General features: G+C 43.3%; 1 protein-coding gene across 1 annotated transcript in view; it reads left to right on the forward strand.

Moving 5' to 3' along the window:
• Positions 1–1,378: 1,378 nt before the first annotated feature.
• The window catches only part of SMCO4 (single-pass membrane protein with coiled-coil domains 4), a 128,156-nt gene continuing 117,052 nt past the window's right edge, over positions 1,379–12,482 (forward strand). The window contains exon 1 of the mRNA XM_069202447.1: positions 1,379–1,608. The gene's annotated coding sequence lies outside the window, so the exon portion shown is untranslated. The remainder of the gene's footprint in view (positions 1,609–12,482) is intronic.

Below are 12,482 nucleotides of genomic sequence, written 5' to 3' on the forward strand. Positions count from 1 at the left end.
CGCATGAGGAAGAGGAGGGCTTTGGGCACCAGCACCTTTTTATTTACAAAATAAGCACTGCCCGGTGGGGCATATTTGAAAAAAGTGGTGCTGCACACAGTGCTGCACCACTTTTCTTGCGCCCCTTAGCGCTCCTCTAACACCACCATGTGTGCGTTGTATTTAAAATATGGCGCAACGTGGCGGTAGTTAGGGGACTAGTGTCAGAATTTTTTACGCTAGTTCGGCGCTTTGCAGGATTAGTGTAAAAAATGTTGATGCTAATCCTGCAAAGCACTCAGAGGCCCATTGTAACCAACAGAAGCCTCCTTTTATTGCCTGCTCTGAACAGGCGTTAAAAGTGCTGGAACAAAATGACGCAAAAAAATCTGTTTGATTTCTTGCACCATTTTATTAGCTCCCCCTAGCTGGGGAATGCCACCTTTGCATACATTGTGCTTGGCGCAGGCATAATGTAGCGCAAAGGGATACAAAGTGGGGCAATTCATGCATTGCGCCACTTTGTAAATATGGCACAGCGTTTTTGGCCTTCCAACGTCACATTAGCATTAAAAAATTACGCTAATGTGGCGTTAGAATGGCGCTATGGGCTCCTAAATATGCACCTGTATTTTATGTGGCTAGCTGAGTGGATTAGTAAAGCCAGCCTTTACAAGTGCTCTAAAACACATGAATGTATGTAAAAGGGGAGCGATGGAGAGATGAGGGGCATATTTGCCGGATTGTAGTGAGTGAAACCGAGGAGGTCATGGGATGGGGGTGCCACAATAAACTGTCGCACAGGGCGCCACCAGTCCTAAAGCCGGCCCTGAGTGGGAGGCATCCAAAGAGCAACGGAGCCAGTTGATGAACATAGATCAATTATTTCTGAGACTCCCATTCTTCGGTCTTCCAAGTTGGCTCCCTTGGAGGTTGATGGCGACATCACTGAAGGTGTTGGTAAAACAATACTGGAGTTATTCCTTCCCATCCTTGCTTAGGGCAGGTTTCCGAGTCCGGCTTGTATTTCAAGAAATCTTTATGATTTGGGGTGGTGGTTTACCCAGTGACTCGGGGTAAGCCTGCCGCCGGATCTAAAGGGCTCCCTCGGACTCATCTTCAGCCTCCAGACATTGAATCGCATCCCATGTACTTTCAATGGATCAGCCACTAATAATATGCGCTCGTCTCCATTCATTTTAATTGATTCGCCGCGCAAACCCCCTGAGCTCTCTCTCTAGAGACTCCACATATTGAGAGACGTGAAAGCATCAACCGAAGGAACCGCTTGAGAGTCTTTGCCACGAGAAGGTGCGATGCGGACAGAATGTGTGTATTTACCACTGCACACGTGTGTGTCGACTTATTTATAGAATTATTGGGGAGAGCCGGCCCCCGCCGGGGGGCGCTGCCGGGCGCATCCCAGGGAAGGCAGGCGCTGCGGCGAGGTCCGCCTCCCGGCTCCGGAGAGGCCGCTTCCTGCCGGAGGGGGTGTTGCCACGTCCCCTGACCCGAGGCGGGGAGCAGAAGGAGGGCCGTCCGAGCGCCGGGCGCCGCCTGCGGGCAGAGGACAGCGCCGGGCGCCGGGCAGCTGCACAACAGCCGGTGGCTCCGCTGGGAGAAGCCGAGGTGAGGGCGCAGGGTGGAAGGGCCGGCGCGGGGCACGTTGCCACCTCTGACACCCTCTGCCCTGTTGTGGGGGGCACCGGGCGTCGCGGGTTGAAGGCATTCTTGGTACGGGGTAGCTAGCCTCCCTCTGTGGCGGGCTCACTGCTGGGGAGTGCGGCTCTTCCTCCGGCGGAAGCCTGCAGTTAGTGCGAGGGGCGGCTCCCGAGTAAACTTTCTGCTGAGCTGTTGGAGAAACTTGAGCGCGCTCTGCTGTTAGCTGTGTCCGTTCCTCCCACCTTCAAGAAACTCATCCGTGCACTCAGGGTAGGCACCAGGGCACCCCTCCACCTCCGCACACGGTTCGCCCACGCTCCTCTGGCTCTTGGGCTACAGGGTGCGCCGCCCCCGTGCCCACCGTCTGCTGCACCCACGTCCCCATAGAAGATCATCTGGAGAGGTCCAGGCTTCGGTGTGCACCCCTCCAGCTGCACACTTAGTTTTACCGTATCCCCCCGTACTCTCTTGGGATGCAGCGCTTGTGCCCCCAAAGAAGCTCCCTGGTCACTATCGGGCTGTAGTGTGCGCAGTCTCCGGTCCATCCCTCTGCTTCATTCATGGCCCCACCGAAGCTCCTCCGGGCACTACCCCTCGTCATCCCTCAGCGGCACTCCCTGCCCGTGCGTAGCAATAGATTTGTTCCCGATCTCACCCACTGTCAGCATTTGCTGTTTTTAAGTCCAATTAAGATTTCGTCATTGTGTATAATTACAATAGAAACAGTATATATCCACCCATCAACGGTATTCCTTCCCCATTACAAAGAATACAACTGATTTAGCTCAGTCGGCAACACTCAGTAAACTGATCCCACCACTAGTTCATTTATTTTAACTTGCCCCAAAGTTTTGATTAGACGGCGGAATGTACCCTACTAAGTGAAGGACAGCTGTCACGTTGCTAGCATACCTGCTGTGTACACGAGGGGCGATCCCCGACACCGACACTGCACACAACACTGGTCTTGTTTTTTATGGTATTGTGTGCAGTTCACAAGGACACGAGGGAAGAGATAGGAAACGGAACGGTTTTAGATAACGTTGCACGTGACAGAAAGGCGCAACAGAATTCGTATTGCACTTTTTATGAAAACATTGGGGGTTAGGCAAGCAAAGAAATAGCTAAGAATGTAATTTACACATGTGTAGTCCACCACCAGCATTGCAGCGTTTCAGCCGTAGCTAAGTTACTGCTTGTGCTGTGTTCAGATGCTCGCTGTTCATGTACACAGGCCATGTGGACCTGTTTTTATATCCCTTAACGTAATTCAAGGACTGTGTGAAGTGCCCATGCTTCTGTTTTGGCATTTCATTTTTTTTTTCTTTTTCCTTAACTTTTTTTTTTTTTTTCTACATAAATGATTTACAATAAATGGGCCCATTTTTACCAAAAATCCGTGAAAATTGTAAGGCGACGCCGTTTTTTCGCCTGCTCAAGGAGTGTGGGCTGGTAGCTGTGCAGATAATTCTTTGTGAAATATTTAGTAGTAATAGCTGCGTTGTGTGACTGGTTCCACGCATTTGTGTTGCAGTTCCCACACCCTCTTCAGGTATTTCAGGGATGTTGGATCGAATCTAAGTTCAAAACTGTATGCATAAGAAGTACCTTAAACCACCTCAGCAGGTGTTTTTTTTTAAGGCATACTTTTACGCATTTGTAATAACATTTTTATTTTTTACATTTTTAACTCTTATGAAACGCTTTGTGAATCTGCTTTTCTGTTAATGTGTACTTCCGCATGACTAGATACTACTTCAGTTTCCTTCTGCCCATACAGGAGTCACCTTTCGAAATTAATTTTACGAGATTGTTGAATTTAGGCGCATGCTGGGGGCCAGACTCTCCGATTCCAGTCAGGGCCCCCGCAGCAGAATCCGGAAGTCACAGTTTGTCGGCAGGATGTGGAATAACCATTTGGACCCAGGAATAATGGGGTCTGCTGGTTCTGGGGACGAGCAGGTGGATGTGGTCAACGGGATGGCAGGTGACAGTTAGAAGTTATGGGGTGGGGAGGGTGGCATAGAATCTTGCAGAACTTAATTTCTAATAAATTAAGAGTAGGTCTGCCTCTCCCGCCGCTTTCCTGGTTTGTTGGGAGACTGATGTTAACACTCCCCAGCAGCGCCTCTGGACCCTGTTGGCACGCCACGATTCGCAATAAAAACCATCGTTACTAAACCATAATGGTGACAATGATTACAAACATCATAAATATTTATGGCACACTGCCACCAACTCTTACTGTTAGAGCAGGGCAGTAGGAAACCTACTTAAACCGTCCGTTTCTATTCTGTCTAAACTGAAGAGTTTCCCAGACACTTGATAGGTGATAAACCTTAATACATTTCCTGTGAGCACTGCCAGCTGGGCCTAATTTGTGGGAAGGATGAGTGCAGGGTCCCAACATGTTTTTTAGGAGCTTGCTGCCACTGCCGGGGTTGCAAGATTTCAAGGCTGCTTGGTCTTGAGTTCACTTCATGCTTATTTCTTCCATCTCTATACACTTCACATTTATCACAGTCTTGCTTATTTTCCATTTTTCCTTTATCCATTTGTCATTTGTTTTTCTTTCTTCTGTTACTTGCTCGAGGTTAGAAGTGAAGCCCCAGTCCCCAAGAGTAAGTGCCGGTGGTAACCACCTACACACATTAGGCACCTACCTCTGGACCACGTCACACTGTGCCCTCAGCTAAATTCACCCTTTGTTTCCTCGATTTCACTTCAACCTGTTCCCCTTTAATGCTGAGAAGCCTGTCTTGATCTGCATGGTGCACAGGTTCCCCCCCCCCCCCCCCCCACAAGGGCTCGTGTGTACCCCTTCGGATTCAGTGTTACTTATAATAATTGGTCTGTGTGCATGGGTGCCTTTGTCTTGTGTCATCTCTTCAGCGATGTCTGTAAATCTTTAGGTCTGGGCAAGGTTGCTTGTATGTATGCGTTCTGTGTGCATGTATATCCGTGCATTGCGCCTCTGTGCATGCACGCACCTAACGCCAAACCCAGGGCCAGAAACCACATTCAGCTGTGGAAAAATATGTCCAAAGTAGCTGCACACTGCAGGAGGCCTTAGCTAGAATTGGGCCTTCAGGGCATGGTTGGGTCATGGCAGTCCACCCTACTGTAAAATCAGTCACGCGTGCCCAGACCACAGAGAAACTGCCAGAGGTATAGAGCTAGTCCGGCTGTGTACAAATATATTGGATTGTCAACATAACAAGTGTATTTGTGAAGCACCATCAAGTGGGAGGCACGTGTTGCATGGCCATCGATCCAATTGAACAGCATCATGTGTAGACCACGCCCCTCTATAATGCAGATTCTCCAATACATGTATTACTACTTGTCCTAGAGTTAGTGATATTACACTGTGGAAGACATATATTTAATGTTTTATTAATTTAATAGCTTAAAACTTCAGAATGGAGCGTTATGTACAGGTATTAATGGAATTGTTTTTAGCTGAATGTAATCGTATCAAATACATTTCAATTATGCATGTTTTTATGATTTTAATTTCGAAACTGGTGGTAAGATAAATTCGATTGACTGGCCAGTGAGCAGGTAAAACCTGAAACCTGCAGCTTGAACTAATCTAGGGGATCCCTATTATACTGGTTTGTATGTGGTTATAATCGGTAGAACATTTGGAGTATGTGGAAAATTGAACTTTAAAAAAAAAAAAAAAACTTTTGTCGTAGTCCGTTATGGAGATGCACCCACCCACTGGAATATGTGCGTAATCTGGCATGTGGTTTTGTACTTAAATTGAAGTAAATACAACCAACCAAACGGTTGTTTCTGTAGACCTGGTAATTTGCACAGTCTACATGTAAAACAAGCTACAACTAATGTGGCAGTTGTTGGCCAAACATTGCATTTCCGAAGTGTAAGAAATGAGCCCATTTTGTCATGGTCCCCTGCATTTTACGTGTCTGGATTTGTTGGCTTTAGTACTCTGTGGGTGTTATCCCTGCTAAACGTTGGTTAAGTGCCTGTGCTTCTCCTCTAAAACATATTCTGATATTGGAACTCCCCATTTGTCCTGTTCAGCCTCCGTGAACGTCACTTGTGAATGGTGCCTTAAGTGCGCCTATGGCATGGAGAGCAAAATGTCATATGTAGGCTGCAGGGTGTACTTACACCACCCACTTATGATAAAAATATATTTCTGCTAGGAACACCACCATGCTGTGGCTAGGCTGCAGTTGAAATGCACTGTAGGAACACAACAGGGAAAATGTGTTTGCTGTATAGAAAAGGCATCTTTCTTAAACCCATACTTGATTTTTTTTTTTTTTTTTAAGTGCTTTTTGCCTTAACCCTTACAAAAATCATGTCTCCGTTTCCCTTAACCTGTTTTGATGAGCTTGCTGTCTTTTTCTCATTACATTTTTCTAGATTTTTTAAAAAAAATTGGTTTGGGGGTTTTATTTTATTATGTTCTTTGATCTAAAATTGTTGGTGCTGCTTGAAATTAGCACATACTTCTCTGGGTATTGCCTGCTGCTTGTGCCACGGCTATCAGGGGTTGAGCTAACAAGAGTGAGTTTATTGAGTTGGTTGAGGTACCACTCCATCGGATGTAGAACCAGATTTCTGTCTACAAGTTAAAAGTTTGGCATTTCTTTCTGTCAGCCTCTTGGAAAAGTATTGCAACACAGGCATCTCTCAGGATTTGTTGTCACACAGTTTCACATGCACGAGTTCTAGAATCACGCCTCCTGTCTTGGGATGTAATTTGGCATTAGTATGTCCAGTTGGAGTGACACGCCATCCCACTAGCGAGCAGGTCTGTACTTGAAACTGCAGGGTAAAGTCCCCTGCAGTGAAGGTGCCTATTTAAATTCAAAAGTTGCCACGGGCCCTTTTATCAGACTGAAACAAGCCAGACAGCCTGTTCAGTGCGGGCGTGTCACCTGTCACCATCGTTCCATGAGATCATTGATGCACCACCCTCCCTTCTTCTAGAAAGTCGTTCTCTATGGCTCTCTCGGGCCAGGCTCTATCTACAAAAGAGGAAACACGGGTTGATCTCTACAAACATTATCTCGTTGCCCTTCCTGTGTTCGTCAGTTCGACCGTTTCCCATCCCACCACTACAGCGTTCTTTTGCCGATCGTTAACTAGAATATTTTAAAATCATGAGGTCCCATCAGTGAATATAATTTTTCTAGGGGAGAAGTCTATCCAGTTAAGCGCAGTTCTCCATGTGTGCTTGTTGCCGGTGCAGAGCACCGCCACTTATTTTAGAGGGCCGGCGCTTAATATTCTGCCTCAGGCATTTACTTCCAGCAAAAGACACCTATGGGAAAAATGGAGGAAGAGAAAAACGAAAAAGCATCACAAAGGGAGAAAGCAGAAAGCTGCAAGAGTGAGTTGAAGGGGCAGGGAGTGGCTTTATACGGATTGAAGAGGCCCGAGATGGCTTCAGGATTATGCCGCCTCAGTATTCCATGTTCGCATACTTAATTGCAGCTGTGTGTTTAAGAGGAGGGCTTTGGGCACCAGCACGTTTTTATTTACAAATTAAGCACTGGCTAAGCTACATTTTCAGATTACTCATCAGATATTCACGTCAAGGTACATTTTGGGGGTTTACATTTGCAACAGCAGGTCTCCTCATAAAGGTGTAACTTGTACTCCTGTCCCAGAGACGAGTAGGATAGGCCCAGTATTTTTTGTTGTGTCGATCTCGGCTTAATATCTGGGCCCAGTCTGTTAACTTCTGAACAATATTGTTTGCAAGATGAGTTAACAGGCAGTTAGATTGCCAAGGTAGATTCCATTAGATATATTGTTTTTCGAATCGTCTCAATACTGCACTGCGAGGGCTTTGATAGCTTAACCCCATCCATTTTGTGGGCGCTTTCGTGGTAGGAATTGCCTTAAACTGGACAAGAACAACCTGTCGACAGACTGTAGGATTTCCCCTTAGTAGAGCCACCCAGGCTTGCATTGCTCTGCTATTTCCTTCTCCTCTCGGGGACACAATTTTTTTGCAGTGTTATATATTCAGAGTAGACTAGAGGCTTCAAAGCGCTTTACACAGGCACCAGAATATATTACAAAAGGTCAAATTTGTATTTTAAGCACACGAAGATTAAGTGATTTGCCAAGAATCACAGGAGGTGGAGCCCATGGGGATCGAACCTGCTTCCGCAGTTCTAAAATCGGCAAATCTGGCCACGACTGTGACTACTGATACCCAGTCTTGTGATTATTTTTTTCTTAGGAGATGGCATCCTTTCCTTCTGCTCCCTCATCTTTTTCCCTTCTCTCGTAGAGGTCTCTTATGAAGATTTTGTTCCTTGAGTAGGAGTTGCATGCTCAAGCCAGGATTGTGTTTAGCTTGCTGTTGGATGCATTGTATGGCATAGGTACATGTGGCGCATGTACGTCACAGAGGAACATCGAATCGCTCTGTTGCGCGCAGGATTGCATGATTTGCAGTCACGTGCCAAAGCAGTGATCGGATCCCAGATCCCTATGTTCCCAAGTTAGGAGCTTAGCCACTAGACCAATGTTGGTGTGAGGGCCTATTCCTCCACTGCCCACTCCCCCTCCTTTACTTGTGAAAAGGCTGCAGAACAGTGAGCTCATGACCTGAATTTGGTTTAACACAGTCCTTTTGTTTTATACTTGTACAAAACACGGGTGATGCACATTTATCTATCATTTAAAGTTCCTTGTTGGACCCTTCGATAATCCAGCTACTAAAAGGGCTGGTGTCGGGTTAAGAAGGATAGACTATTTTTCTGAACTGAAAATAGAAGGCAATGTTACATCGGAACAGTCTTAGCTTTTGCCTCTGGCTGATGAAGTACACATTAAGTGCACTTTTCTCTTAGAAGCAACTTAGGGCCACATGTATGTAGGTTTTTAGAGGTTGTAAATGGTCCGATTTGCAGAATTGGGCCGTTTGCGACAGCTAAAAACCATTTGGGATGTACAAAGCCTATTTTGCAATTTGGTAATCTATTACCCAATCTCAAAAAATGGTTTGTAATTCAGTACTAGGGAGGGGTGTGTTAAGGGCGACCCTTCCTAATAGCGACTCGCAGGGGGATGTAGGAATGTTTTGAGACTGGAATGCAGCTGCAAATCATTGGCAGTTTACCACCAACTTCAAATTGATAGTAAACCATTCGCAAATGGGACCCTTCCCCAAGGGACCCTTCCCTTTTGTGACTATGGGTGCAAAGATTTTTTAACAGCAGGCAGTGGTCCCAGAGACCACTGCCTGCTCTTAAAAAATGAAAAGAAAACATGTAATTTTTGTTATTGAAATGCATCCCATTTTTCTATAAGGAAAACGGGCTGCCTTAAAAAAACAAAGCAAAAAAACAAAAACTGCTTTATATAAACTGCACTCAGACATGGTGGTCTGTTGCCCCCAGCAGGCCATCATCTCTGTGATTTTAGGCCATTCCAAAGTGGTCACAAATCGCGACCTACCTCATGACTACTGATGAGGTAGGTCCATTTGCTACCCACTGGGAATCACTAACTGTACGTCACTGTTTGCGACTTCCTAATTGCGAATCGCAAAGATTCACAATTAGGAAGTCGTAAACAGAATTCTTTGTATAAGTGGCCCTTAGTTCCATAGTTTGGTTAATACAAGGAAAATAAACTTAAAGTTCTCTTCATTTTTAAACACATTTTCATTCCCTAAATACATACAATCATAACTATTTAAAACATCATTTTTTATTTAAAAATATAATACAAAATATGCCTTCACTTATCTAAACTGTTCTGACACTGCACCCTTAAACGTATCTTTCCTTTTAGAGTTTTGCGAGAACACAAATAATAAAATAGGGAAATTGGGAAAGGAAACCTTAACTATACTATTTTCAAATAGTATCCTCTTATAATTTAACAGTATTTAAAAAAAATCAGGACAGTTATATCTAGAACATGACAATTGAGTAATTGTTTTTATTTTTGAAACATAATTTCTTTTCCGAAGCAAGAGTCTTACTAGTTGGTCTTCCACTTCCTCAAGATGTCTTTTTTTGTACACTATACCATCGCTTCTCTAATTTTGTCTGTTCTGTTTTCGTAATTATAAATCCTGTTTTTTTTTTTTTTATTGCATTGTAAACACTAAAAAAACAAATATTATATAAATTGAGATGCTCAGCTGAAGAACAGTACCACCCCACAAGGTAATAATATACTGTTTAATGTGATGTTAGCCTTTAATATGATTTATGAAAATAGAGTGAAAAACAAATGATTTACCCTTGATTGTTCACCAGAAGATTTAAAACCCCATAAGGTCCGATCATTGAATATAGTTTTTGTGGGGAAGAAGGCTGTCCAGTTATGCATATTTTTCATATTAATCATTCAGATTTTCATGCCAGGCTACATTTTGTGGGGTTACCTTTGCAACAGAAGGTCTCCTCGTAAAGATATAACTTGTACTCGTGTCCCAGAGACAAATAGGATAGACCCAGTATTCTTCGTTGCGTCGATCTCCGCTTAATATCTGGGCCAAATCTATTAACTTCTGAGCAGTATTGTAGCTGTACCTTAAAATGTAGTTCCTTCACAATCATTGATACCAGTAAAACCAAGGTGTGTAAATTACATTTGTAAATTAAATGTTATGCTTGTCTTGGCCTTGTGGTTGTAGATGTTAAAGGCTATAAGTTGTGAAGTATCTTTTGCTGATGTAGAAAAATTGAAGAGACGTAGGTATCCATCTGTTCAGCTGTTTCTGTTAGACTAAAAGCTTCCTGGAGACAATTGAAGGACACAGTTTCCACTTTCTTATTAATTGTGAGTATAGTGTTGTCTCATTGGATTGTAAGGGCATATGTTGCCCATTGCATTTCCTGCTTTAGTCTTTTTTTTCAAGTTGTGTAGTTTTAAGCTGCCATTGTTGCATATTGGAATACGAATTAACTTATTTTTTATTTTTATTTTTTGCTGAATTACAGATACATTTTCTTAATAGTTTGACAGTCCTGCATTTCTGGTTATTCCCTCTAGGCATTTAACACAAAACTAGTTTAGATGTTTCAGACTCTGATAAACTAATAGATGTTTGGTTTGCCATAAGGAGAAGGTGCTATAGGTATTATGATATGGAAATCCTAATCCCTTCTAGAACGACATTTTTTTAGCCTTTTAAAATCTTGACTCATTCCCTTCAATAAAGAGACCAAACATTTATCAGACTGTTTGAACCATTTCTTTGGGTACATCTCTGGCTTTTTCTGTGAAGCACATACAAAGTTGGGAAGCACTATTCACATTTAAAATGTCCAAGTAATAAAGATCCAGGTTTCTCATGTTTCAGATTCATATTTGGTCTTCTCCATTCGTGGGTCCAAAGTATGAAATGATGAAAAGGGTTTCTAAGGCCCATTGGAATTTTGATACCTAAATATTAGTTACATATAGAATTATAGACGGGTAACAGAATTACAGAGCTGTTTTTCTCTGTGGGGTTCTGAGTGACATCAAATAGGCAATGAGTGTGAAGACACCCAGAGTCGTGGCCTGAGTGTGCTTCAAAGATCCTAAAGTTTCCCATTGTCAAAATTGTTGTCGTAGCATTTTCATATCTGCTGGTACTATTAATTAATAGTTACATTTGAAGGTAAGCTCAGATGATTAAAACACATCTTCAATAAACCATACGCTTGGTGGACATTTAACTTCTTGGATGTAATACTTAGCTACAGTTAAGTGCTAGGTGGGCTTTGCCACGCTGCATCTACCAGCCAGGCACACATCTGTTTGATTTGCTTCTTTGAGCTCCCCTGGAGCATTAGGTTAATGCCTTTGATAGGTGTGGCCTATTAGCAGTGCAAGTTCTGTTACATTTGAGCCATGCTTTCATTCTCTGACACAAACACACAGTTTGATTCAGTAATCATTCGCACACGCTTCCTTTCTGTCTGCTTTGATGCCATATTGCTTAATCACAGATGGTTTTAATATGGGAAGATTATATACTGTAAATAACACCTGCTAGCATAGAAAAGAAAGTTGATTATTATTAAGGTTGTGTGCCTATTGCATGAAGTATTTCTGCAACCAAATTAAAAGGCTAATTGACCGAGATCCAAATTGATTATCACCACATTTCAAAGCAGAGAGAAGTGGTGTGTTACCTTTGGGTCCCCATGTGTTGAGAAAACCATACCTTTCTCATTCAAATAAATTAGTTCACTAAGAACTGGCAAGAGGCTGTCAACTACTCTTGTAGATTAGCTCTAGGCGTTTAATATTTGACTTGATGAGGAGAGGCCCACATTTAGCTGTCTATTTGCAGATCTCATATCTCCATTGCGTAACATATACTTAGAGTGGGTGATGGGTCAGCCACTTACTCAAAGTTGGATTGTGATGTTGTTTATCTCAGGTCTCTATGCTTGATTCATTGTTTTAGCAATCTGTTCTTGTGTTGGTCTGCCTGGGTTAATCTTGCTCTCACATTGTTCTGGTTTAATGGTCTGTAGCTTTTCACTGCTGATTTGTTGGGAAATCTTCTTTGGTTTTCAGCCCTCATAGGAGTGCCTGTCTTTCTTGGTCTCTCCCACTTGTTACTCTTAACATCTCAGCACCTTGTCCTCTTTAAACTCCTTATATGCTCCCTTCTGACTGCCTCACTTCCCTGTGCTCTTGCACCTAGTTTTCAATTTTTATTAATATTTTTTACAAGGGCTGGACAGTTGCTAAGTACTACCGGACTGCTTGCTTGCTTTTTTGTGCAGCCTTACACTTTATTTCTAACTTTTAATTCATAGTTCTAAAAAAGGCAAAATGGCCACGAGTGTGTCAAAATTGATGTTTATGCATGTGTACGCATTGGA

Source organism: Pleurodeles waltl, chromosome 8 (assembly GCF_031143425.1).
Source record: "Pleurodeles waltl isolate 20211129_DDA chromosome 8, aPleWal1.hap1.20221129, whole genome shotgun sequence".
NCBI classification, from domain to species: domain Eukaryota; kingdom Metazoa; phylum Chordata; class Amphibia; order Caudata; family Salamandridae; genus Pleurodeles; species Pleurodeles waltl.